The 27,943-nt window shown below is 36.9% G+C and overlaps 1 protein-coding gene across 2 annotated transcripts in view; it reads right to left on the reverse strand.

Moving 5' to 3' along the window:
* C4H3orf70 (chromosome 4 C3orf70 homolog) overlaps positions 1-27,943 on the reverse strand; it is a 77,820-nt gene that overhangs the window by 21,125 nt on the left and 28,752 nt on the right. The window lies entirely within an intron of this gene.

Below are 27,943 nucleotides of genomic sequence, written 5' to 3' on the forward strand. Positions count from 1 at the left end.
ATATTTGAAGAGATTATAGCTGAAAACTTCCCTAATATGGGAAAGGAAATATTTACTCAAGTCCTGGAAGCACAGAGAGTCCCATACAGGATAAATCCAAGGAGAAACACGCCGAGACACATATTAACAAAACTATCAAAAATTAAATATAAAGAAAACATATTAAAAGCAGCAAGGGAAAAACAACAAATAACACACAAGGGAATCCCCATAAGGTTAACAGCTGATCTTTCAACAGAAACTCTGCAAGCCAGAAGGGAGTGGCAGGATATACTTAAAGTGATGAAGGAGAAAAACCTACAACCAAGATGACTCTACCCAGCAAGGATCTCATTCAGATTTGATGGAGAAATTAAAACCTTTACAGACAAGCAAAAGCTGAGAGAGTTCAGCACCACCAAACCAGCTTTACAACAAATGCTAAAGGAACTTCTCTAGGCAAGAAACACAAGAGAAGGAAAACACCTACAATAACAAGCCCAAAACATTTAAGAAAATGGGAATAGGAACATACATATCGATAATTACCTTAAATGTAAATGGAGTAAATGCTCCCACCAAAAGACACAGACTGGCTGAATGGATATAAAAACAAGACCCATATATATGCTGTCTACAAGAGACCCACTTCAGACCTAGGGACACATACAGACTGAAAGTGAGGGGATGGAAAAAGATATTCCATGCAAATGGAAATCAAAAGAAAGCTGGAGTAGCAATTCTCATATCAAACAAAATAGACTTTAAAATAAAGACTATTACAAGAGACAAAGAAGGACACTATATAATGATCAAGGGATCGATCCAAGAAGAAGGTATAACAATTGTAAATAATTATGCACCCAACATAGGAGCACCTCAATACATCAGGCAATACTAACAGCCATAAAAGGGGAAATCGACAGTAACAATCATAGTAGGGGACTTTAACACCCCACTTTCACCAATGGACAGATCATCCAAAATGAAAATAAATAAGGAAACACAAGCTTTAAATGATACATTAAACAAGATGGACTTAATTGCTATTTATCGGACATTCCACCCAAAAACAACAGAATACACATTTTTCTCAAGTGCTCATGAAACATTCTCCAGGATAGATCATATCCTGGGTCACAAATCAACCCTTGGTAAATTTAAGAAAATTGAAATCGTATCAAGTATCTTTACCAACCACAACGCTATGAGACTAGATATCAATTACAGGAAAAGATCTGTAAAAAATACAAACACATGGAGGCTACACAATACACTACTTAATAACGAAGTGATCACTGAAGAAATCAACGGGGAAATCAAAAAATACCTAGAAACAAATGACAACGGAGACACGACGGCCCAAAACCTATGGGATGCAGCAAAAGCAGTTCTAAGAGGGAAGTTGATAGCAATACAAGCCTACATCAAGAAACAGGAAACATCTCGAATAAACAACCTAACCTTGCACCTAAAGCAATTAGAGAAAGAAGAACAAAAAAACCCCAAAGCTAGCAGAAGGAAAGAAATCATAAATTTCAGATCAGAAATAAATGAAAAAGAAATGAAGGAAACAATAGCAAACATCAATAAAACTAAAAGCTGGTTCTTTGAGAAGATAAACAAAATTGGTAAACCATTAGCCAAACTCATCAAGAGAAAAAGGAGAAGACTCAAATCGATAGAATTAGAAATGAAAAAGGAGAAGTAACCACTGACACTGCAGAAATACAAACGATCATGAGAGATTACTACAAGCAACTCTATGCCAATCAAATGGACAACCTGGAAGAAATGGACACATTCTTAGAAATGCACAACCTGCCGAGACTGAACCAGGAAGAAACAGAAAATATGAACAGACCAATCACAAGCACTGAAATTGAAACTGTGATTAAAAATCTTCCAACAATCAAAAGCCCAGGACCAGATGGCTTCACAGGAGAATTCTATCAAACATTTAGAGAAGAGCTAACACCCATCCTTCTCAAACTCTTCCAAAATATTGCAGAGGGAGGAACACTCCCCAACTCATTCTACAAGGCCACCATCACCCTGATACCAAAACCAGACAAAGATGTCACAAAGAAAGAAAACTACAGGCCAATATCACTGATGAACATAGATGCAAAAATCCTCAACAAAATACTAGCAAACAGAATCCAACAGCACATTAAAAGGATCATACACCATGATCAAGTGGGGTTTATCCCAGGAATGCAAGGATTCTTCAATATACGCAAAACAATCAACGTGATACATCATATTAACAAACTGAAGGAGAAAAACCATATGGTCATCTCAATAGATGCAGAGAAAGCTTTTGACAAAATTCAACACCCATTTATGATAAAAGCCCTGCAGAAAGCAGGCATAGAGAGAACTTTCCTCAACATAATAAAGGCCATATATGACAAACCCACAGCCAACATTGTCCTCAATGGTGAAAAACTGAAACCATTTCCACTAAGATCAGGAACAAGACAAGGTTGCCCACTCTCACCACTATTATTCAACATAGTTTTGGAAGTGTTAGCCACAGCAATCAGAGAAGACAAAGAAATAAAAGGAATCCAAATCGGAAAAGAAGAAGTAAAGCTGTCACTGTTTGCAGAGGACATGATACTATACATAGAGAATCCTAAAGATGCTACCAGAAAACTCCTAGAGCTAATCAATGAATTTGGTAAAGTAGCAGGATACAAAATTAATGCACAGAAATCTCTTGCATTCCTATACACTAATGATGAAAAATCTGAAAGTGAAATTAAGAAAACACTCCCGTTTACCATTGCAACAAAAAGAATAAAATATCTAGGAATAAACCTACCTAAGGAGACAAAAGACCTGTATGCAGAAAATTATAAGACACTAATGAAAGAAACTAAAGATGATACAAACAGATGGAGAGACATACCATGTTCTTGGATTGGAAGAATCAACATTGTGAAAATGACTCTACTACCCAAAGCAATCTACAGATTCAATGCAATCCCTACCAAACTACCACTGGCATTTTTCACAGAATTAGAACAAAAAGTTTCCCTATTTGTATGGAAACACAAAAGACCCCGAATAGCCAAAGCAATCTTGAGAACGAAAAATGGAGCTGGAGGAATCAGGCTCCCTGACTTCAGACTATATTAAAAGCTACAGTAATCAAGACAGTTTGGTACTGGCACAAAAACAGAAACGTAGATCAATGGAACTGGATAGAAAGCCCCAAGATAAACCCACGCACATATGGTCACCTTATCTTTGATAAAGGAGGCAAGCATATACAGTGGAGAAAAGACAGCCTCTTCAATAAGTGGTGCTGGGAAAACTGGACAGGTACATGTAAAAGTATGAAATTAGAACACTCCCTAACACCATACACAAAAATAAACTCAAAATGGATTAAAGACCTAAATGTAAGGCCAGACACTATCAAACTCTTAGAGGAAAACATAGGCAGAACACTCTATGACATAAATCACAGCAAGATCCTTTTTGACCCAACTCCTACAGAAATGGTAATAAAAACAAAAATAAACAAATGGGACCTAATGAAACTTAAAAGCTTTTGCACAGCAAAGGAAACCATAAACAAGACCAAAAGACAACCCTCAGAATGGGAGAAAATATTGGCAAATGAAGCAACTGACAAAGGATTAATCTTCAAGATTTACAAGCAGCTCATGCAGCTCAATAACAAAAAAACAAACAACCCAATCCAAAAATGGGCAGAAGACCTAAATAGACAATTCTCCAAAGAAGATATACAGATGGCCAACAGACACATGAAAGAATGCTCAACATCATTAATCATTAGAGAAATGCAAATCAAAACTACAATGAGATATCATCTCACACCGGTCAGAATGGCCATCATCAAAAAATCTAGAAACAATAAATGCTGGAGAGGGTGTGGAGAAAAGGGAACACTCTTGCACTGTTGGTGGGAATGTAAATTGATACAGCCACTATGGAGAACAGTATGGAGGTTCCTTAAAAAACTACAAATAGAACTACCATACGACCCAGCAATCCCACTACTGGGCATATACCCTGAGAAAACCATAATTCAAAAATTGACATGTATCACAATGTTCACTGCAGCACTATTTACAATAGTCAGGACATGGAAGCAACATAAGTGTCCATTGACAGATGAACGGATAAAGAAGATGTGGCACATATATACAATGGAATATTACTCAGCCATAAAAAGAAATGAAATGGAGGTATTTGTAGTGAGGTGGATGGAGTTAGCGTCTGTCATACAGAGTGAAGTAAGTCAAAAAGAGAAAAACAAATACCGTATGCTAACACGTATATATGGAATCTAAGGGGAGAAAAAAAAAAGGTCATGAAGAACCTAGTGGCAAGACGGGAATAAAGACACAGACCTACTAGAGAATGGACTTGAGGATATGGGGAGGGAGAGGGGTAAGATGTGACAGGGTGAGAGAGTGGCATGGACATATATACACAACCAAATGTAAAACAGATAGCTAGTGGGAAGCAGCCGCATAGCACAGGGAGATCAGCTCGGTGCTTTGTCACCACCTAGAGGGGTGGGATAGGGAGGATGGGAGGGAGGGAGATGCAAGAGGGAAGACATATGGGAACATATGTATATGTATAACTGATTCACTTTGTTACAAAGCAGAAACTAACACACCATTGTAAAGCAATTATACTCCAATAAAGATGTAAAAAAAAAATTAAGTACAAAGAAAAAATATTAAAAGCAGCAAGGGAAAAGCAACAGATAACATACAACAGAATCCCCATAAGTTTAACAGCTGATCTTTCAGCAGAAGCTCTGCAAGCCAGAAGGGAGTGGCATGGTATACTTAAAGTGATGAAAGGGAAAAACCTACAACCAAGATTACCCAGCAAGGATCTCATTCAGATGTGATGGAGAAATTAAAACCTTTTCAGAAAAGCAAAAGTTAAGAGAATTCAGCACCACCAAACCAGCTTTACAACAAAGGTTAAAGGAACACAAGAGAAGGAAAAGACCTACAAAAACAAACCCAAAACAATTCAGAAAATGGTAATAGGAACATAAATACTGATAACTACCTTAAATGTAAACGGATTAAATGCTCCAACCAAAAGACACAGACTGGCTGAATGGACACAAAAATAAGACGCGTATATACACCATCTACAAGAGACCCACTTCAGACCTAGGGACACGTACAGACTGCTAGAGAGGGGATGGAAAAAGATATAGCATGCAAATGGAAATCAAAAGAAAGCTAGAGTAGCAATACTCATATCAGACAAAATAGATTTTAAAATAAAGACTATATAACAAGAGACAAAGAAGGACTCTACATAATGATCAATGGATCAATCCAAGAAAAAGATACAACAATTGTAAATATTTATGCATCCAGGCTTCCCTGGTGGCACTGTGGTTAAGAATCCGCCTGCCAATGCAGGAGACACAGGTTCAACACCTGGTCAGGGAAGATCCCACATGCCAGGAAGCAACTAAGCCCATGCGAGACAACTACTGAGCCTGCCCTCTAGAGCTCGCAAGCCACAACTACTGAGCCCACGTGCCACAACTACTGAAGCATTCGAGCCTAGAGCCCATGCTCTGCAATAAGAGAAACCACCGCAAAGAGATGCCAGCTCACCGCAATGAAGAGTAGCCCCCGCTTGCCACAATTAAAGAAAGGCCCACGTGCAGCAACAAAGACCCAATGCAGCCAAAACATAAATAAATAAATAATAATTTTTAAAAATCTTTATGCACCCAACATAGGAGCACCTCAATACATAAGACAAATGCTAACAGCCATGAAAGGGGAAATCAACAGTTAACACAATAATAGTAAGGAACTTTAACACCCCACTATCACCAATGGACAGATCATCCAAAATGAAAATAAACAAGGAGGGACTTCCCTGGTGGTGCAGTGGTTGAGAATCTGTCTGCCAAGGCAGGGGACACGTGTTCCAGCGTGGGCTAGGAAGATCCCACATGCTGTGGAGCAACTAAGCCCATGCGCCACAACTACTGAGCCTGTGCTCTAGAACCCATGAGCCAAAACTACTGAGCACGTGTGCTGCAACTACTGAAACCCGTGAGCCTAGAGCCCATGCTCCGCAACAAGAGAAGCCACAGCAATGAGAAGCCCATGCACCGCAATGAAGAGTAGCCCCCGTTCACTGCCACTAGAGAAAACCAGAGCACAGCAACAAAGACCCAACGCAGCCATAAGTTAATTAATTAATTAATTAAGGAAACACAAGCTTTAAATGACACACTAGACCAGATGGACTTGATATTTATAGGACACTCCATCCAAAAACAACAGAATACACTTTCTTCGCAAGTGCTCATGGAACTTTCTCCAGGATAGATCATATCTTGGGTCACAAATCAAACCTTGGTAAATTTAAGAAAACAGAAATCGTATCAAGTATCTTTTCCGACCACAATGCTATGAGACTAGATATCAATTACAGGAAAAAAACTGTAAAAGAATACAAACACATGGAGGCTAAACAATTCACTACTAAATAACCAAGAGATCACTGAAGAAATCAAAGAGAAAATCAGAAAGTACCTAGAAACAAATGACAATGAAAACAAGACGACCCAAAACCTATGGGATGCAGCAAAAGCAGTTCTAAGAGGCAAGTTTATAATAGCAATACAATCCTACCTCAAGAAACAAGAAAAATCTGAAATAAACAACATAACCTTACACCTACAGCAATTAGAGAAAGAAAAAGAACAACAACAACAACAAAACCCCAAAGTTAGCAGAAGGAAAAAAATCATAAAGATCAGATCAGAAATAAATGAAAAAGAAATGAAGGAAACAATAACAAAGATCAAAAAAACTAAAAGCTGGTTCTTTGAGAAGATAAACAAAATTGAGAAACCATTAGCCAGACTCATCAAGAAAAAAAGGGAGAAGACTCAAATCAACAGAATTAGACATGAAAAATGAAAACTAACAACTGATACTGCAGAAATACAAAGGATCGTGAGAGATTACTACAAGCAACTATATGCCAATAAAATGGACAACATGGAAAAAATGGACAAATTCTTAGAAAAGTACAACCTTCTGAGACTGAACCAGGAAGAAAGAGAAAATGTGAACAGACCAATCACAAGCATTGAAATTGAAACTGTGACTTAAAATCTTCCAACAAAACAAAAGCCCAGGACCAGATGGCTTCACAGGTGAATTCTATCAAACCTATCCTTCTCACACTCTTCCAAAATATAGCAGAGGAAGGAACACTCCCCAAACTCATTCCACGAGGCCACCATCACCCCAATACCAAAACCAGACAAAGATGTCACAAAAAAGAAAACTACAAGCTAACATCACTGATGAACATAGACACGAAAATCCTCAACAAAATACTAGCAAACAGAATCCAACAGCACATTAAAAGGATCATATACCATAATCAAATGGGGCTTTTCCCAGGAATGCTAGGATTCTTCAATATACGCAAATCAATGTGATACACCATACTAACAAACTGAAGGATAAAAACCATGTGATAATCTCAATAGATGCAGAAAAAGCTTTTGACAAAATTCAACACCCATCTATGATAAAAATCCTCCAGAAAGTAGGCATTGAGGGAACCTACCTCAACATAATAAAGGCCATATATGACAAACCCACAGCCAACATCGTTCTCAACAGTGAAAAACTGAAACCATCTCCTCCAAGATGAGGAACAAGACAAGGTTGCCCACTCCACTGCTATTATTCAACGTAGTTTTGGAAGTTTTAGCCACAGCAATCAGAGAAAAAAAAAGAAATAAAAGGAATCCTGATCAGAAAAGAAATAATAAAACTGTCACTGTTTACAGATGACATGATACTATACTTAGAGAATCCTAAATATGCTACCAGAAAACTACTAGAGCTAATCAGTAAAGTTGGTAAAGTAGCAGGATACAAAATTAAGGCACAGAAATCTCTTGCATTCCTATACACTAACGATGAAAAATCTGAAAGAGAAATTAAGGAAACACTCCCCTTTATCACTGCAACAAAAAGAATAAAATCCCGAGGAATAAACCTACCTAAGGAGACAAAAGACCTGTATGCAGAAAACTGTAAGACACTGATGAAAGAAATTAAAGATGATACCAACAGATGGAGAGGTATACTATGCTCCTGGACTGGAAGAATCAACATTGTGAAAATGACTACACTACCCAAAGCAATCTACAGAGTCAATGCAATCCTGATCAAATTCCCACTGGCATTTTTCACAGAACTAGAACAAAAATTTTTTTAATTTGTTCAGAAACACGAAAGACCCCAGATCGCCAAAGCAAACATGAGAAAGAAAAACGCAGCTGGAGGAATCAGGCTCCCTGACTTCAGACTATACTGCAAAGCTACAGTAATCAACACAGCATGGTACTGGCACAAAAACAAATATAGATCAGTGGAACAGGATAGAAAGCCCAGAGATAAACCCACAAAGATATGGTCACCTTATCTTCGATAAAGAAGCCAAGAATATACAATGGAGAAAAGACAGCCTCTTCAATAAGTGGCACTGGGAAAACTGGACAGCTACATGGAAAAGAATGAAATTAGAACACTCCCTAACACCATACACAAAAATAAACTCAAAATGGATTGAAGACCTAAATATAAGGCCAGACACTATAAAACTCTTAAAGGAAAACATAGGCAGAGCACTCTATGACAAATCACAGCAAGATCCTTTTTGACCCACTTCCTACAGAAATGGAAATAAAAACAAATATTAACAAATGGGACCTAATGAAACTTGAAAGCTTTTGCACAGCAAAGGAAACCATAAACAAGACCAAAAGACAACCCTCAGAATGGGAGAAAATATTGGCAAATGAAGCAACTGACAAAGGATTAATCTCCAAGATTTACAAGCAGCTCATGCAGCTCAATAGCAAAAAAACAAACAACCCAATCCAAAAATGGACAGAAGATTTAAATAGATATTTCTCCAAGAAGATATAGAGATTGCCAACAAACACATAAAAGGATGCGCAACATCACTAATCATTAGAGAAATGCAAATAAAAACCACAATGAGGTAACACCTAACACCAGCCAGAATGACCATCATTAAAAAATCTACGAACAATAAATGCTGGAGACGGTGTAGAGAAAAGGGAACCCTGCTGTATTGTTGGTGGGAATGTAAACTGATACAGCCACTATAGAGAACAGTATGGAGGTTCCTTAGAAAACTAAAAATAGAATTACCATATGACCCAGCAATCCCACTACTGGGCATATACCCTGAGAAAACCATAATTCAAAAAGAGTCATGTATCACAATGTTCACTGCAGCACTATTTACAATAGCCAGGACATGGAAGCAACATAAGTGTCCATTGACAGATGAATGGATAAAGAAGATGTGGCACATATATACAATGAAATATTACTCAGCCATAAAAGGAAATGAAATTGAGTTATTTGTAGTGAGGTAGATGGACATAGAGTCTGTCATACAGAGTGAAGTCAGTCAGAAAAAGAAAAACAAATACCATATGCTAACACATACCTATATGGAATCTAAAAAAAAAAAAATGGTTCTGATGAACCTAGGGGCAGGACAGGAATAAAGACACAGACGTAGAGAATGGACTTGAAGACACGGGGAGGGGGAAGGGTAAGCTGGGGCGAACTGAGAGAGTAGCATTGACATATATACACTACCAAATGTAAAATAGATAGCTAGTGGGAAGCAGCCGCATAGCACAGGGAGATCAGTTTGGTGCTTTGTGACCTCCTAGAGGGGTGGGATAGGGAGGGTGGGAGGGACACGCAAGAGGGAGGGGATTTGGGAATATATGTATACATATAGCTGATTCACTTTGTTATATAGCAGAAACTAAGACAACATTGTAAAGCAATTATACTCCAAAACAGATGTTAAAAAAAGTAATGACAGAAAAAACATTGTTACTTGAATATTTCTATATCAATAATTAATGTCAAATATAACTAAGATAAAGAGAACTTACTGAATGCCCTTTAGTATCCTTCTCCAAAGGAATGACATATAAAACTACTGAAATAAAAGTTCCTTCCCTAAAAAACAAGCTGGAAAAAAAAAATCCTGAACCAGCTTTCACAACAGACCAAGATGTGTTAAACTTAATTCCATATTGAAAAAATTCAAGGTAGGCTGGGAGTGACATTCAGTAGCTTTATGAATGAGAGCAGACCATAGTGGCTTGCAAAGTACAGTAGAGGTCTTTTACCTAGAGCCTGGAATACTACTGCCTACGAAGAGGACAAGAGAGGCAAGGAGGAAGTAGCCCTCCCTGTAAAGCGTGTGGTTCTTTTTGGAGCATGTAGGAGCAGCATGCAAAGTAAAGCTACCCATTCAGCACTGTGATTAGCACTATGCGAGCTTTATAGCTATTTGCCCACATATGTGTGGTAATTTATGACTAGAGCAGTTGCCTGTATGGTTTTAGCTTTCTGATACAACAATGAGATTTGGTAATATGATAATGCAGATTTTCAAGGCTGAATAAGGTTTCCCTGGGTTTGATGAGTTTTTTAAGTTATCACTTTAATTTACAAGGAAAAAAAGGTACCACCAGCAAAAATATATCCCCTGCAGAGAAACAAAGCCACAGGTCTTTGGGGGCTAGGCGGTGGCTAAAAAACACTCCCAGAGACACCAGCCTTACAGCAAGGATGAAGCATATCCAGGTGCAGTTGTTGTTATCTGCCTGGACTAATCTAAGCAAATAAAACCATCCTGGGAATTGTCTGTGCAGATGGCTGGCTCAAAGAGATCCCCAGCTGTTCCGACCACAGGCATACCAATTATGGAATTTTTTTTAAATGTTGCTAATAAACAACCAAATAGGATTTCTGTGAATCCTTTACAGACCATGAAATTAAAATGTCAGGTGATATCTTCTTGATGGTTTCAAACAAATAGATTAATGAAGCTTTTATTCCTTCTGTCTGGAATAAAAACAGGCCACATTCTATTCAAAACAAGTATCTCCAAGTGTTCACTGATTAATTCCAATAATTCAGAAAATGTGTAGTGTTCCCATAAAACCTCAAAAGATTACAAAATGATGTGATAAAGGAAGAAAGTATTTTCCTTTACAGTAAACATTTTTATGAACCCACACAGGAAAAAAAAAAGATGTATTCATATACTATACTACACAAGAACACTTATTACAAAACTACTCATTTTACAGCTGGGTGGATGTGATGGTTAATTGTATGTGTCAACTTGGAGGGGGTTTTGGATGAGACTAACATTTAAATTGGTGGACTTTGGGTAAAGCAGATAGTCCTCCATAATGTGGATGGGCCTCAGCAAGTCATCTGGAAGCCTGGATAGAGCAAAAACACCAGCCTCCCTGAACAAGAGGGAAAGTAGACTGTCTTTGGACTTCATCTGCAACACTGTCTCTCCTGGGTCTCCAACCTGCCAGCCCACACTGTAGATTTTGGACTCACTATTCTCCATAATTGTGTGAGCCAATTCCTTATAATAAATCTCTTCCTATGTGTACACACATCCCATTGGTTCTGTTTCTCAGGAGAGCCCTGAATAATACAGTGGGACTAATATTACCTGCAATGGTGATAAGATACTGCCAGGGCAATAAAATCTGTCAAACTTTAACATCCAGTAATGGGGAAAAAAAATGTATCCAACTCTTTAGTCTAGCGCCTTTTTTTCCTTGATAAGACCACCCCCAAAGGAGATCTTCTACCTCATCTTCAATTGTCTCTCAGGCCAGCTGGTGAGAAGCAGCACTGTGAAGTCACAATCTTTGTTCTTTTAAGGGCAAACAGGAAAGAGAACAAGATGGCAGAGTAGAAAAACTTGAGCTCACCTTCTCTGATGAAAACACCAAAATCACAACTAATTGCTGAACAACCATTGACAAAAAAGACTAGAACCCACCAAAAAAGGCATTCTACATCCAAAAACAAAGAAGAAGCCACAATGAGACAGTAGAAGGGGCAGTTTCACAATATAATCGAACCCCATACCAACCGAGTAGGCAACCCACAAACTGAAAAATACTTGTATCGCAGAGGTTCTTCCCAAGGAGTGAGAGTTCTGAGCCCCACATCAGGCTCCTCAGCTCGGGGTCTGGCATTGGGATGAGGAGCCCCCAGAGCACTTGGCTTTCAAGGCCAGCGGGGCTTGAGTGCAGGAGCTCCACAGGACTGGGAGAAACAGAGACTCCATTCTTGGAGGGCACACACAAGGTTTCATGTGCACTAACCCACAGCAAAGCAGTAACTCCACAGGAGCCCAGGCCAGACCTACCTGCGGGTTTTGGAGGGTCTCCTGGGGAGGTGGGAGTTGGCCGTGGCTCATTGTGGGGACAAGGACACTGGTGGCAGAGGCTCCAGGGAATATTCATTGGCATGAACTCTCCCAGAGGTCGCAATTTTAGCATCAAGACCTAGCCCCACGCAGTTAGAATGGGCATCATCAGAAAATGTACAAACAACAAATGCTGGAGAGCGTGTGGAGAAAAGGGAACCCTCTTGCACAGTTGGTGGGAATGTAAATTGATACAACCACTATGGAGAACAGTATGGAGGTTCCTTAAAAAAACAAAAATAGAATTACCATATGATCCAGCAATCCCACTACTGGGCATATACCCAGAGAAAACCATATTTCAAAAAGACACATGCACCCCAATGTTCACTGCAGCACTATTTACAATAGCCAGGTCATGGAAGCAACCTAAATGCCCATCAACAGATGAATGGATAAAGAAGATGTGGTACATATAGACAATGGAATATTACTCAGCCATAAAAAGGAATGAAATTGGGTCATTTGTTGAGACGTGGATGGATACCGAGACTGTCATACAGAGTGAAGTAAGTCAGAAGGAGAAAAACAAATATTGTATATTAACGCATATAGGGGAACCTAGAAAAATGGTACAGATGAACTGGTTTGCAGGGCAGAAACTGAGACACAGATGTAGAGAACAAACGTATGGACACCAAGGGGGGAAAGCGGCGGGGGGGGGGGGGGGTGGTGTGATGAATTGGGCGATTGGGATTGACATGTATACACTGATGTGTATAAAATTGATGACTAATAAGAACCTGCTGTACAAAAAAAAACAAAACTAGACAACAATAAGGGTCAGCAAGAATGGGAGAAATTGGGAGCCGGATAACATTGCTTGTGGGAATGTAAAGTGGAGCAGCTGCTTTGGAAAACAATTTTTCAGTTTCTCAAAAAGTTAAATATAGTTACCTTATGACCTAGCAATTCCACTCCTAGAAATATAACCAAGAGAATGGAAAAGATATGTGCACACAAAAACTTGTACACAAACATTTATAGCAACGTTATTCATAGCAGCCAAAGAGTAGAAACAACCCAAATGTCCTTCACCTGATGAATGGATTAACAAAATGTGGTATAATCCATACAATGGAATCTCATTTATAAGGTCATAAAAAGGGAAAAAGTAATGGTACATTCTACAACACGGATAAATCTTGAAAACATTATGCTAAGAAGGCAGACACAAAGAGCCATATGTTGTATGGCTCTGTTTATATGAAATGTCAGGATAGGATATCCATAAAAAGAGAAAGTATGTTAGCAGTTGCCTAGGTCTGGAGAAAGGGCTGGGGTGAGCGCAAGGGGAGTAACTGATAATGGGTACAGAGTTTTTTGGGGGTGGTGATAAAAATATTCTGGAATTAGATAATGGTGACAGTTATACAACCTTAATATAATAAAAACCACTGATTGTATACTTTAAATGGGTAAATTTTATGGTATGCAAATTATATTTCAGTTTTTTAAATAAGCAGAATAAAACAGAAAAAAATCTAGTCTCATCCATAATGCAGGGCTTCTCAAATTATCTGTGGTAGAAGAACGCTTTTGTTCTTGTTAGTTTTAAATTTCCAATCTATTGCAGAAACTTTCGTAAAATCCAAGAGAAATCAATTATTAGAATGTGAAATGTGAAAAGGCACACAAGATACAAGCCTACATTTTCTACAACTGGTTTCAATAAAGATGAAATTATTAAAAAAAAGGAAACAGTGATAAAGATACCTTTTTAAAAGTAGCCAGAGTGAAAAGACAGAGGAGCAAATACAGGAATGACTGCAGATTTCTTGTCAAAAACTGCAAGCAATAAACCAGTGGAACAACATTCTTTAAAGTACTGTCAACCTAGAATTCTATATCCAGAGAAAATATCTTTCAGAAGTGAAGGCTAAATAAAGATATTTTCAGATATACAAAAGATGAAAGAATTTATTACCAATAAACCCACACTACCAAAAAAAAAAAAAATTTTAAAGGATGTCCTTCAGGCAGAAGGAAATGATACCAGAGGGAAATATGGACCTACATAAGGGAATGAAGAACACTGGAAATGGAATCCACATGGATAAATATATAAAATTCTTTACTATGATTTAAACCTTGTTAAAAGATAAATGATTATTTGAACAACAACAACAAAAAAACCCCAATGTATTATGGAATTTATAACATAAATAAAAGTAATATGCATGACAACAGTAGCACAAAAGCCAGAAAGAGAGAAACGGAAGTATACTATCACAAGGTTCTTACACTATATGTAATACGATATAATACCATTGAAAATAGACTATGATAAGTTTAATACCTTAAACCCTAAAGCAATCAGTAAAACAACAAAGAATCACCTAATTGGCCAACAAAGGAAATGAAATGGAATCATAGAATTTCTCAACTAATTCAAATTCAAAAGGAAGAGGAACAGAGAATAAATATAGCAAGATGATACTCTTAAAGCTAAGCACATCAATAGTCACAATAAATGTAAATGGTTTAAACACCCAACAAAAAGACAGAAATTATCAAATTGGATTTTTAAAAAAGACCCAATTGTATGCTGTCTAAAAATACACATTTGAAATAGAAAGACACAAATAGATTAAAAGTAAAAGGACACAATTAACACTAATCAAAAGTAAACTAGAGTAGCTATATTAATATCAGACAAAACAGATTTCAAAGCAAAAAATACTACCTTGATTTTGAAAAAGGTCATTTCACAATGACAACAGGGTCAATTAATTACAGGACATAATTTTAAATGTTACGCTCTCAAAAACAAAGTTTCACTATATTTGAAGTAAAAAATGATAGAACTGCAAAGAGAAACAGACAAATCAACATTTATAATCAGAGATTTCCAGCTCTCTCTCAATAAGTGAGAGAACAAGCAGGAAAATCAGTAAGGATAGGATAGAATTAAACTACACTATCTGCCACCATGACATCACTGACACTTATAGAACACACCACCCAAAAAGAGCAGAATAAACATTATTCTCAAGTGTATATGAAATATTTTCCAGGATAGACCATATTCTAGCTTGTAAATCCAGCCTCAATAAATTTAAATTTAAAAGGATCCATGTCATACAAAGCATGGTCCTTTGACCATGATGGAATTAAATTCAAATTCGACCACATACTGGCAAATACAAAGTATTGTTGAGAAAAATTAAGGAAGACTTAAATAAGAGGAAAGATGTATCTTGTTCATGGGTTAGAAAACTCGTATTGATAAGATGTCAATTCCTCCCAAATTGATGTATAAATTCAATACAATCCCAATCAAAATCTCAACAGCTGACAAGTGATTCTAAATGTCATATGAAAGTGCAAAAGGGCCTAGATTAGCCAAAATAACAAAATTGGAGGCTTAACAATACCTGATTTCCAGACTTATCATAAAGCTACAGTGATGAAGACAGCACTATTGCCATAAGATAGACAAGCAGATCAATGGAATAGAACTGAGAGTCCAGAAATAGTTCCATACATATAATAAACAACTACTTTTTGACAAAGATGGAAAGGCAATTCAGTGAAGAGACTAGTCTTTTCAATGAATGATACTGAAACAACTGGATATCCAAAAAAAAAAAAATTTGATCCATACTTGATACCCCATACAAAAATCAACTCAAATTAGATCACAAATATAAATGTAAAACTTAAAACTATAAAATTTCTATAAGAAAACGTAGGAAAAATTTTATAACATTGGGTTGTGGAAATCTCTTAGATGACACCCAAAGCATAATTCAAAAGAACAAATTGATAAACTGGATTTCATCAAAATGAAAAACTTCAGCTCTTCAAAAATACTGTTAGGAGAATGAAAAGACAAGCTACAAGTTGAAAGAAAATATTTGCAGATCATATATCTGGTAAAGGACTAGTATCCAGAATATATAAATAACTACCAAAACTCAATAATAATAAAACAAACAAACCAATTAAAAACTGGGCAGAAGATTTGAATAGACGTGTCATCAAAGAAGATATACAGATAGCAAATAGGAACAAGAAAGCATGCTCAACATCATTAGTCGTTATGGAAATGCAATTTAAAAAACATAATGCAATTTAAAAATCACTACATACCTATTAGAATGGCTCAAGTTCAAAAGACTAACTGTACCAAATGCTAGCAAGGATGTGGAGGAACTAGAACTCACACCCTGCTTGAAGAAATGTAAAGTGGTATAACTATTTGGGGAAATACTTTGACAGTTTCTTTAAACATTCTTTAGACATATGATCCAGATATTCTTACTCCTAAGTATAAATGCCCACTGCCCTTGTATCTGCAACAGCCAAAACCTGGCAATTACACAAATGTCCATCTACAGGTGGTGAACAGATAAACTTGTGGTATACCTATACAAGGTAATACTACTCAACAATAAAAAGGAAGGGACTCCTGATACATGCAAGGCATGGACAAACCTCAAAATAATTATGCTGAGTGAAAGAAGCCAGGGGGAAAAAAAGTACATCCTGTGTGATTTAGTATGATTTCAAATAAAACTCTGGAACAGCTCTCAGCAAGCTTTTTCTATAAAGGGTCAGATAATAAGTATCTTAGGCTTCGCGAGCCGTAAAGTTTCTGTTGCAAACACCCAACTGTGCTATTATAACATGAAAGCAGCCATAGATAATACATAAACAATTGGGTTTTGTTGTGTTCTAGCAAAACTTTATTTGCAAACATGGCAGCAGGCCAGATTAGTCCACAGGCCATAGTTTGCCAAACCCTGCTCTAGAAATTTGAAATTAATCTATAGTGACAGAAAGCAGATCAGTGGTTGCAGCTGGAGGTGGAGAAGAAGAGGGGTGACACAGGACGGGATGGAAGAAACTAGAGGGACACAACAAGACTTTTGGGAGTGAAGGATATGTTCACTATCTTGACTGTAGTGAGAGTTTTGGGGCTGTACACATATGTCAAAACTTATCAAATTGTACTCTTTAAATATATGCAGCTTACTGAATTGTCACATATATTCAATAAAGCTGTTAAAAAAAGAATTATGAGAGGAGTGGGTTTTGAAGAGGGGTAGATGATGTGTACAGTCTTATACATGTTGAACTTGAAGTACCTGTGGGATATTCACATGGAGACAGATATCTAATAGGCAGCTGGAACATGTACCTAAAACACAGGAGAAAGATATCTGAAGGGAATACAAAATTTTAGGAGTCCATAAGATACTTGAGGTCATGAATACAAATGTTATCATCCCTGACAACGTACACTGAGAACAGCAATTACTCTTTCTTCAAAATTAACTCCCTTGCAGTAAGATGTAATAAAAGGACACTAGGGAAATACCAATATAATCAGTTAGGCAAAGGTCCATGTTATACTTTCTATTTTTTATCATTAAATGGCTCAATTACCATACCTTACTGATTTAAATAATATCAGTGCTTTCCCTATTGACAGTTTCCCTAAATTATGGGTCTGGAGAACATTTTGTTCTCTGTCAAATATTATCCTCACATTAAAATAAAAAAAACATTTAAATTAAGGAATTACTATGAAAAGTTTTAATTTTTTGTTTTTAAAAGATGAAAAAATAAGCAAAGGTGGAAAATGTTCAAGAATTATAAATCAAACCACCTTTGAGTGATATTGATTGATATTAATGAATTCAGCAGTGAATGTTTATATAGTGAATATTTTTAATGATATATTCCTCCCCCCCTTTTTGGTTAGAAATCTGGATCTTTATGCAGTATTAGAAGTGCTTAAAGCAGCATATGTTTATATCCCAACTGAATTAAAACACTAAATTTAAAAAGAAAAGGCAAAGATAGTTACTGAGTAGATAACATGATAATCACTCTTGTGGAGGGCATATTCTATACATAAAATGACTTTGGAAGAGGAAAGGCAGACAAGCTATCATTGCTGTCATATAAAAGGTACCAAATAAATATTTATTCAATGACTATAAATTAAAAGAAGTGTGTCTTTGGAAACACTTTGGAAAGGCATGTGGTATTCTAACTACAAAAATATCTCCTTTAATATGTCTACCCAACAGCTACTCTGAGGTCAGAAATGGATAAATGAAATTGGTAAAGTGCAGGATACAAAATTAATGCACAGAAATCTCTTGCATTCCTATACACTAACAATGAAAGATCAGAAAGAGAAATTAAGGAAACAATCCCATTCACCATTGCAACAAAAAGAATAAAATACCTAGGAATAAACCTACCTAAGGAGGTAAAAGACCTGTACTCAGAAAACTATAAGACCCTGACGAAAGAAACCAAAGATGACACAAACAGATGGAGAGATATACCATGTTCTTGGATTGGAAGAATCAATATTGTGAAAATGACTATACTACCCAAAGCAATCTACAGATTCAATGCAATCCCTATCAAATTACCAACAGCATTTTTCACAGAACTAGAACAAAATATCTTAAAATTTGTATGGAGACACAAAAGACGCCCAATGGCCAAAGCAATCCTGAGAAAGAAAAACGGAGCTGGAGGAATCAGGCTCCCTGACTTCAGACTATACGACAAAGCTACAGTCATCAAGACAGTATAGTACTGGCACAAAAACAGAAGTATAGATCAATGGAACAGGACAGAAAGCCCAGAGATAAACCCATGCACCTATGGTCAACTAATCTATGACAAAGGAGGCAAGACTATACAATGGAGAAAAGACAGTCTCTTCAATAAATGGTGCTGGGAAACTGGACAGCTACATGTAAAAGAAGGAAATTAGAACACTCCCTAATACCATTCACAAAAATAAACTCAAAATGGATTAAAGACCTAAATGTAAGACAGGACACTATAGAACTCTTAGAGGAAACTCTTAGAGAACTCTTAGAGGAACTCTTAGACTGGACACTATAGAACTCTTCACCCACGTCCCAGAGTAATGAAAATAAAAACAAAAATAAACAAATGGGACCTAATGAAACTTCAAAGCTTTTGCACAGCAAAGGAAACCATAAACAAGATGAAAAGACAACCCTCAGAATGGGAGAAAATATTTGCAACCAATGCAACTGACAAGGGATTAATCTCCAAAATATACAAAGAGCTCCTGCAGCTCAATATCAAAAAAACCCAAACAACCCAATCAAAAAAATGGGCATAAGACCTAAACAGACATTTCTCCAAGGAAGACATACATATGGCCAAGAGGCATGTGAAAAGATGCTCAACATCACTAATTATTAGAGAAATGCAAATCCAAACTACAATGAGGTATCACCTCATACCAGTCAGAATGGCCATCATCAAAAAATCTACAAACTATTAATGCTGGAGAGGATGTGGAGAAAAGGGAACTCTCTTGCACTGTTGGTGGGAATGTAAATTGATGCAGCCAGTATGAAGAACAGTATGGAGGTTCCTTAAAAAACTAAAAATAGAACTACCATACGACCCAGCAATCCCACTTCTGGGCATATATCCTGAGAAAATCATGATTCAAAGAGACACATGCACCCCAATGTTCACCGCGGCACTATTTACAATAACCAGGACAGGGAAGCAACCTAAATGTCCAACAACAGCTGAACGGATGAACACGATACAGTACATATACACAATGGAATATTAGCCATTAAAAGGAATGAAACTGGGTTATTTGTAGAGATGTGGACGGACCTAGAGACTGTCATACAGCGTGAAGTCAGAGAGAGGAAAACATATATCATATATTAATGCATATATGTGGAATCTAGAAAAATGGTACAGATGAACCTATCTGAAAAGCAGAAATAGAGACACAGGTATAGAAAACAAACGTATGGACACCAAGGGGGAGAGGGGTGGTGGGAGGAATTAGGAGACTGGGACTGACGTGTATACACTGCCATGTGTGGATCAGATTAACTAGCGAGAGCCTGCTGTATAGCACGAGGAACTCTACTCCGTGCTCTGTGGTGACCTAGATGGGCGGGAAATCCAGAATGGAGGGGATATGTGTATACATATGGCTGGGTCACTTCCCTGTACAGCAGAAACTAGCACAACGTCGTAAAGCAACTATATCCCAATAAATAAATAAATAAATGTTTTGGCACATTAGGTAACTCAAAGCAAACAGTTGAGAAAATACTGATTTAAAAACTAAACTCGTTAGAAGAATGTTTGCCTTGGAAATCTACCCTAAAATTAGTAATTTATGTAGCACATATTTATTTAGAGACCCCCACAGGAAGGTTCTTGGCCTACTACAAGCTCACCCATTAAAACTTATGATAAAAGATTTTAAGTGTACAACTATAAACCTAAGTGGTCACACTGTCGTGAGGATTCCATGGGGAATGAGATACATATTGTTAAGTTCTGGTCAGATGCTTAGCTGAGTAGAAGATGCAGTTGCAGGAATCATACATTAAAGAATATGCAGAGGATTTAAACACATTGGTGAATATTAGAAGTATTTTTAAAATTCAGTATTTTGCCCAATTAAAGAAAGCTGAACAACAACAAAAATGGGAAAACTTACCTAGACAGAAGAAGTCTAATAATCATATTTTTTTAGTAGGGTTTTTTAATTTTTTGTTTTGTGTTCTAGTAGGCTTTTATTTTGTTTTGTCTTGTTTCGGGTTTGGTTTGGTTTGGTTTTTACAAGTACAGAGATGTATTCTGATGCTGATGAACAGATAAACTTTTAGTAATTTTACTAAAAGGCTGCTTCGTTTCACTAATACCAGTGAAAAAGTGGTAATAAGCACTGAAGAAACTAAGGGAACAAAGGAGGGGCTGCAGATTGAGAAAACAGCTTTAAGAGGCCTCATAACTTCGTCGAAGATAAATTTTGAGATAAGGTAACTGGCAACTGTGCAAAAATATTTTATCATGCAAGTTGCATGCATATCTGCTTTTTATGATCTTTTAAAAAGTATTTTAGACTCAAATTTCTTAGAAGGGAGTCCAGTTTCCAAAAGATTTCTTAAGTGGGCTATCTCTGGAACCATGCCAATAGAAAGTCTGGATGACTTCTCAAGAGCCCAGTAAGCCCTGTGTTTGTCAGCACCGACAGAGTTTGAGATTTACAACTGGGCTTCTTAGTCACTCCTACACCAAAAAGATGAGGAATTTCATATGTAGTGAAAGGTACTGATTTAAGCCTTGATGTAAAGTAACATGCTCAGGTAGAAGATAAATCAGCTTTTATTTACAAAAAAAAAAAAAACCCAGAGACTTAAGTGAACCTTGTGTAGATTGTCCTTTAGGAAAGTTTAGACTTTGGTTCCCCCTTCTCTTGAATTCCTCCCACTCCCAAGACTTTGGCAGATGTCACTGATGACTTCTGTATGACTCTGTGGCTCATTTTGTGACAATATTCTGACTATAACAAGAAACTAGTTGAGTGAATGGTCATTTGCCACCTTGCTCTCATTTCCTTATTTCCCAGCAAGCATCCCTTTTCTCTTTTCTGGCTTTCTTTCATTCTGTCTTTTAGACTTGAAACTTTAGGCTTCCATTGCCAAATAATTCCACTACTTTCAAATTTAACTAGAAAATTTATTTCTGCGAAGTTTTTCAACAAATAATTCATATTAGCATTCCCAATTGGCTAAAAAATTACACTTATGGTGTCTGCATATTCAACCTATTCTCATCCAGTTTACTTTTAACATTTTAAAAATAACCATTATGAAATATTTATTTTACACAAAGGTATAAAGAAAAACATTATGAACTTCCATGCACCCACCACTTAGTTTAAAAAATAAAACTAGCAATATAGTTGAAGTCTCTGTGTATTCATTCCTAATCTCATTCCTCTCTCCCTCCCCAGACCCCATCACCACAAGAGATAACCTCTATCTTGAATTTTTACCTAATACATTTTTCATTATCTCCCTAGACTCGTATGTTTAGACTAATTAAAATATTTTCTCTTTTGTATATTATATACAATAATCAATAATAATCAGTACTTCAAAAAAAATTCCAGAATCTGAAAATTCAGTAAAAATACTTCCATGACATGATTTCGAACCTGAGTCACTGAACATGAGTTAAATTTTTAACATCTTTATCCCAAAATGATAGTTACCATTTGACATGCACACAAATTCTATAGAGAATTGTGGCAAAAATAAAGTAGAATATCTGATATTTGCCTTCCTGCAGAAACTTTCATCTAAACTAGAAAAAAAGATCTACAGTATGTAGAAAATTTAAAACAAAAAAAAAAAATGAGACTCCTAAAGAATTAACTGTGCCATATTTTTTTGATAGAATTGTAAGAATAGAAGTTGAAAGAAACACGAGACTGCTTAAAGAGAGTATTCCTTTTCTTCTAACATGGCTGTAAAGAGCAGTGTCTTGATTCCTGCCTCACCTGAGGTTTATTCAGAAGTTAGGAAAACCTTAAAGAATTATGGACAAGCATAAAAGGCTCTATAAATAACACTAGTAGAATCATTTAATGAAATAATCTTATTCATTATTCTTAGTAAGTTTTTATTATAATTCATTACCAGATAGTGCCAAAAGGAAAATTCCAGTTGTGATATATATGGAAAAAAGACACAGTGGACTATCAATACCAGAATATAAAATAGTAATTAAGCTAACCAATATTTTTTAAGCACTTCTTAAGTGCCAGGGATAGAACTATGTGGGGCAGAGAAGGGGGAGGTACATAGTAACTTAATCCCTGGAATATAATGGACCCTGCCCTTAGGGCCAGAAGCTAAAACAATTTAAATTAACAATTTAAATTTCAAATAATACTTTCCAAGTTGATTACTATAAGAAAATAAATGAACACAAAAATTACTAAAAGAACATAACTGGATTAAGTAATTTTATCTCAAGTTTTATTTGTATATTGAGAAATATTAGAATTACATTAAAAGGACTCAAGTAATTGTTCAGATACTTGAATATATCCAGACTTAAGAAGAATTAGCAGCATTTTTTTCTGATATTCCTTACCATGTAAACATGTCCCTAGAGGCTACCTTTATAGTAAATTAATGAAGCAAATTAAAGAAGCTCAGATATTCAAGGCATTATAATTTTAAATGGTGGTAGTAGCTAGATTTTAATGATCCCTTTAAAGATTCCCACCAGAAACCTATCCTAAAATATTTCAATTAAAATGAACTAATGTATCTAAAAACACTTAGCATCACACTTGCTAGATAGATTCTTAATAGAAGTTAAAACAACAACAGCAATTAACCCTATCTAAGGAGCAATAAAACTCATGCTCTCAAACTACAGAAGTACACAGTTTTATTGATACTAACTAAAAAAACCTTGGAAATGATCTTGTCTAACACAGTTTTGTTTCTTTGTTTTTTGGCTGCTCTGCACAGCTTGCAGGATCTTAGTTTCCTAACCAGGGATTGAACCCGGGCCCACAGCACTGAAAGTGCCAAGTCCTAACTACTGGACGGCCAGGGAACTCCCTAACACAGTTTTACTAATTAAAGGAAACCTTGAAATGGTCTTGTCTAACCCCTCAATTTTAAAAGGTAAGGGAACTAAGGCCTAATGACTTAGCCAGCTAGCACCAGAGCCAGGATTAAATCCAAGTCTCCTGACATGCTTTTGCAAATTCTTTTGTTGAGCTAAAATTATGAAGGAAAAAAAAGGCAGACCCACCAAAAGCTTTGTTTTCAATAAGAAGCATTAGACTCTGAGACAGAAGGCCAGATTCTTACTCCAGCTCTCACTAATTATAGCCTTAGGCAAGTCACCAAGACTCTCTGAGATTCCGTTTTTGTACATAAAATGAGAAGGCCAGACTAGATCAGTGATTCTCAGTCTTGGCTATGCACTGGAATCCTCTGAGTGGCTTTTTACAAAATAGCGATACCCAGGTCCTACCTTGCGAGATTCTATTTTAAATGGCCTGGGATGGTGCCCAGACATCAATATTTTTTTAAAAGTTTCCCAAGTGATTCCAATGTGCAACCAAGATTAAGATCCACTGGACTAAAAAATTTGTAAGGTCCCTTTTATCATCTAAAATTCTAATTCATTTTTCCTAGTTTTGGCTGTAGTCATTTGCCTGTGGGTTAACTAATGGGTAGATTAGACACAATAAATACACACAAATCCAGAAAAAGGAAAAAAAACTGTCCCCTTCTAGGCCTTGCAGACATTCATGGTATGGGTAGATTCCATACCACAGTCCCTTAGTGATTATTGAGGCCTATTATGGAGAAAGGTTCTGCTCCTTCCCCTACGTATCCTACAAAGGGAGCTCAATTAGTATCAAACTCTCGGCCCTCTCTATGCCTTTCCTCTCTCTATCTAAGGAAAGAGAGAATGGTTTAACAGTTGGCAAATTTGGAAGAATAAACTGTGTATACTTGGCTCAGCTCTCTCCTTTTAGCTCTTTGGAATGAGCCAACCACAGAGAACACAAGTCTGACCTACTTCTCTAAGGACAGTCTCCGCATTGGCACTCATCTCAGTCCAGTGCTGTTATGACTGGGTGGATAAGCCTTCCAATTCTGAGCTTCAAAATTTGGAAGCCCACCTGCCAGCAAATATAAGCTGCATCCTCCAATTTAGTTTTTATTAGAATGAGGGTGATATTTTGGTTCCCAGATACTTATTCTTGTCTTATTTCTCAACTGGTTCAGAACTCAGTGTAAGAAGAGGAATGCTATTTATTGAGTCCCCTCAGATATCTCAACAAGACCTACTCTGTATTAGATAATACCACAGGAATACAAAGATGGTGTGCTTAGTGATTTGGCAAAGTTCACAGTGAGTGAATGAACAAATGAACACATAAATATTATACTTGTTATGGACTGAACGTTTGTGTCCACCCAAAATTCATATGTTGAAATCCTAACCTCCAATGTGATTGTATTAGGAGGTGGGGCCTTTGGGAAATAACTGGGTCATGAGGGTGGAGCCCCAATAAATGGGATTGGTGCCCTCATAAGAGACACAGGAGAAATGATCTCTCTCTCTCTGCCACGTGAGGATACAGCAAGAGAGCAGCCATCTATAAACTAGGAAGAGGGCCCTCTCCAGAACACAACTATGATGGCAATCCTGATCTTGGATTTCTAGCTTCCGGAACTATGAGAAATAAATATTTGTTGTTTAAGCCATCCAGTCTGTGGTATACTTGTTATAGCAGCCCAAGGTGACTAAGACAATAGTAGAGAGAGAATGTCACATCTACTCAAGAACTATATTTTAACCAAAGGAAGTCTTATCAATCTTGCCTTAATTCAGGGTTTCCCAACCTTGTCATTATTAATATTCTGGGCTGGAAAATTAATTTTTTAAAAAAAACAACACTTTATTGAGGTATGACTGACATACAAAAAGTTGTACATATTTAATGTATACAATGTATACAACTTGGTGAGTTTGGAGATAAGCATACACTGTCAAACCATCACCACCATCTATTTCATAACATATTTATCACGTCTGAAAATTTGTTAATAATGCTTTTTGTGAAGGGCTATCCTGTACTTTCTAGGAAGTTTAGCTGCATCCCTGGCCTTTACTCATTAGATGCGAGTAGCAACACCCCAGTTGTGACAATCAAAAATGTCTTCAGACACTGCCAAATATCTCCTAGGTAGCAAAATCACCCACTGTTGAAAACCGATGCCTTAATTTGATGTCAGTGAAGAAAGCAAAAGTGTGACTACCTCTTAAAAGAGCAAACACAGAATCATAGTTTACAATGGGCAGAAAGGTCTTCAGAGCTCAGCTAGTCCAACATCCTGCATTTTTAGATAAGAAATCACAGATGTGGAAATATTAATATTTATTACCAGTCATTTATTGAAGCAGAACCTCTTACTTTTAAAATCAGCAACCTTGTCAATAAAATTGCAAATGGAAGCATAACCCAGGAATTTCCTACTTGTTCTTCCCTCCTGGAAACATTAATCAGTATTATTTCTGGAGCAGTGCCACATCACTTTAAAATATGTGAAATATATTTCCTCCAATTCCTGTTCTTGTAATACCTGTGAGAAATCTTTAGAATCCATACATGCCCACTGCTACTAAAGGTAAAAACCATGGTTCTTACCATATGTACCACCAAAAATAAATAAATGAAGACACGGAAGGGTGGCCACTGACATGGCAGAAATGAAGGAACTAAAATATTAATAAAAAGTACAGAACCTATCATGTATTACTTGGCAGAGAAACAAGTAGTTATTAATGTAGTCTTGCCGTCTCCAACCAATCCTCCACAGTAACCTTTCTCAGGAAGTTCCTTCTAAAACACAAATCTGATTATGTTTCTGTCAGCCTGGCTTCAAATCCTTCAGTGGTTCACAACATCCATCATCTTCAAGATAAAAACCAAATTTCCTAGAATGCTATGCAAAGCCTTCCATGATCTTGCTCCTGCCCCGCTCTCCAGCCTCATCTCCTTTCCCTCTCCCACACAGACCCTACATTCCAGCCATTCTGTACTCCCTGGAGAGAAACCCATGAACCTATGTTTTGTAAGAAGAGTAAAAGTGAGATCAATCCAACTGTGCATAATATTTGTTTACAAACCCATCCTTCAGTTGTCAGGTCCAGGATCACTTCTGCAGGGAACACTGCCCCAACCCCAACTCTAATACCTGTTCTCACAGCACCTTAAACTTCTCCTTCACTGCGTTTATCACCATTACAGTTTTTGAAATTATTTGTGATTATTTTATTCATCTCTTTCTCCATACAGACTGTAAAGCCCATTTAGGGCAGGAAGTGTGTCTGTTTTCATGCTCCAGTATGTCCCCAGTGGAGGTACTACATATGCCTGACATAGAGTAGTTGCTCAAAAAATATCTGTCACATAATTAAATGAATGTTCTTTTATATCTACAAGTCTTTTCACAGTGCTATGTCCTACCTGTAACGACACTCCTTTCTTTCCTTCTTTACCTGGCCAATTCCTGTTTTCCTTTAAAACTCAGCTCAGTATCCTTCACCCTGGAAGTCTTCCCCAATCCCTAAGTCTAAGTTAGATACTCCCCTTCTGTACTCTCATAGCATCCTGGATACATTTTCATACACTTGACAGCATATATACTTGACAGCAGTTTTCTATTTATTTGTCTATCTCTCCCTGTCTCTCCCACTAGACTGTGAGCCCCTTAAGAATAAGGCCTGTGTCTATCATCTGTATAGGCTCTAGAGGTAGCACAAGTGCCTAACATAGAGGGGGCATTCAGTAAATGTTTAAATGTATATAGATGTGCACGTACTGCATTTTATTACATAGGTTCACACCTGTCTGCACAAACCTCTACTTAGCAAAAACATTATAGGGATAAAATAAAACTGGAAATAAACACCAACATTTAACTTACCTTGTAGTTTTCCAGAAAGGACTGTAACCTAACAAAATTGCTTTTAAAAAATTTTACTACTATTCTCCTTGGTGTGCTTTAAGAATAACAGAATTTAAAACCCATATCAGGGGACTACCCTGGATGGCCAGTGGTTAAGACTTCGCCTTCCAATGCAGGGGGTGTGGGTTCGACCCCTGGTTGGGGAGCTAAGATCCCACATGCCTCGAGGCCAAAAAACCAAAACATAAAGCAGAAGCAATACTGTAGCAAATTCAATAAAGACTTTAAAAATGGTC

This window comes from Balaenoptera ricei, chromosome 4, assembly GCF_028023285.1.
Source record: "Balaenoptera ricei isolate mBalRic1 chromosome 4, mBalRic1.hap2, whole genome shotgun sequence".
In the NCBI taxonomy this organism is placed as follows: domain Eukaryota; kingdom Metazoa; phylum Chordata; class Mammalia; order Artiodactyla; family Balaenopteridae; genus Balaenoptera; species Balaenoptera ricei.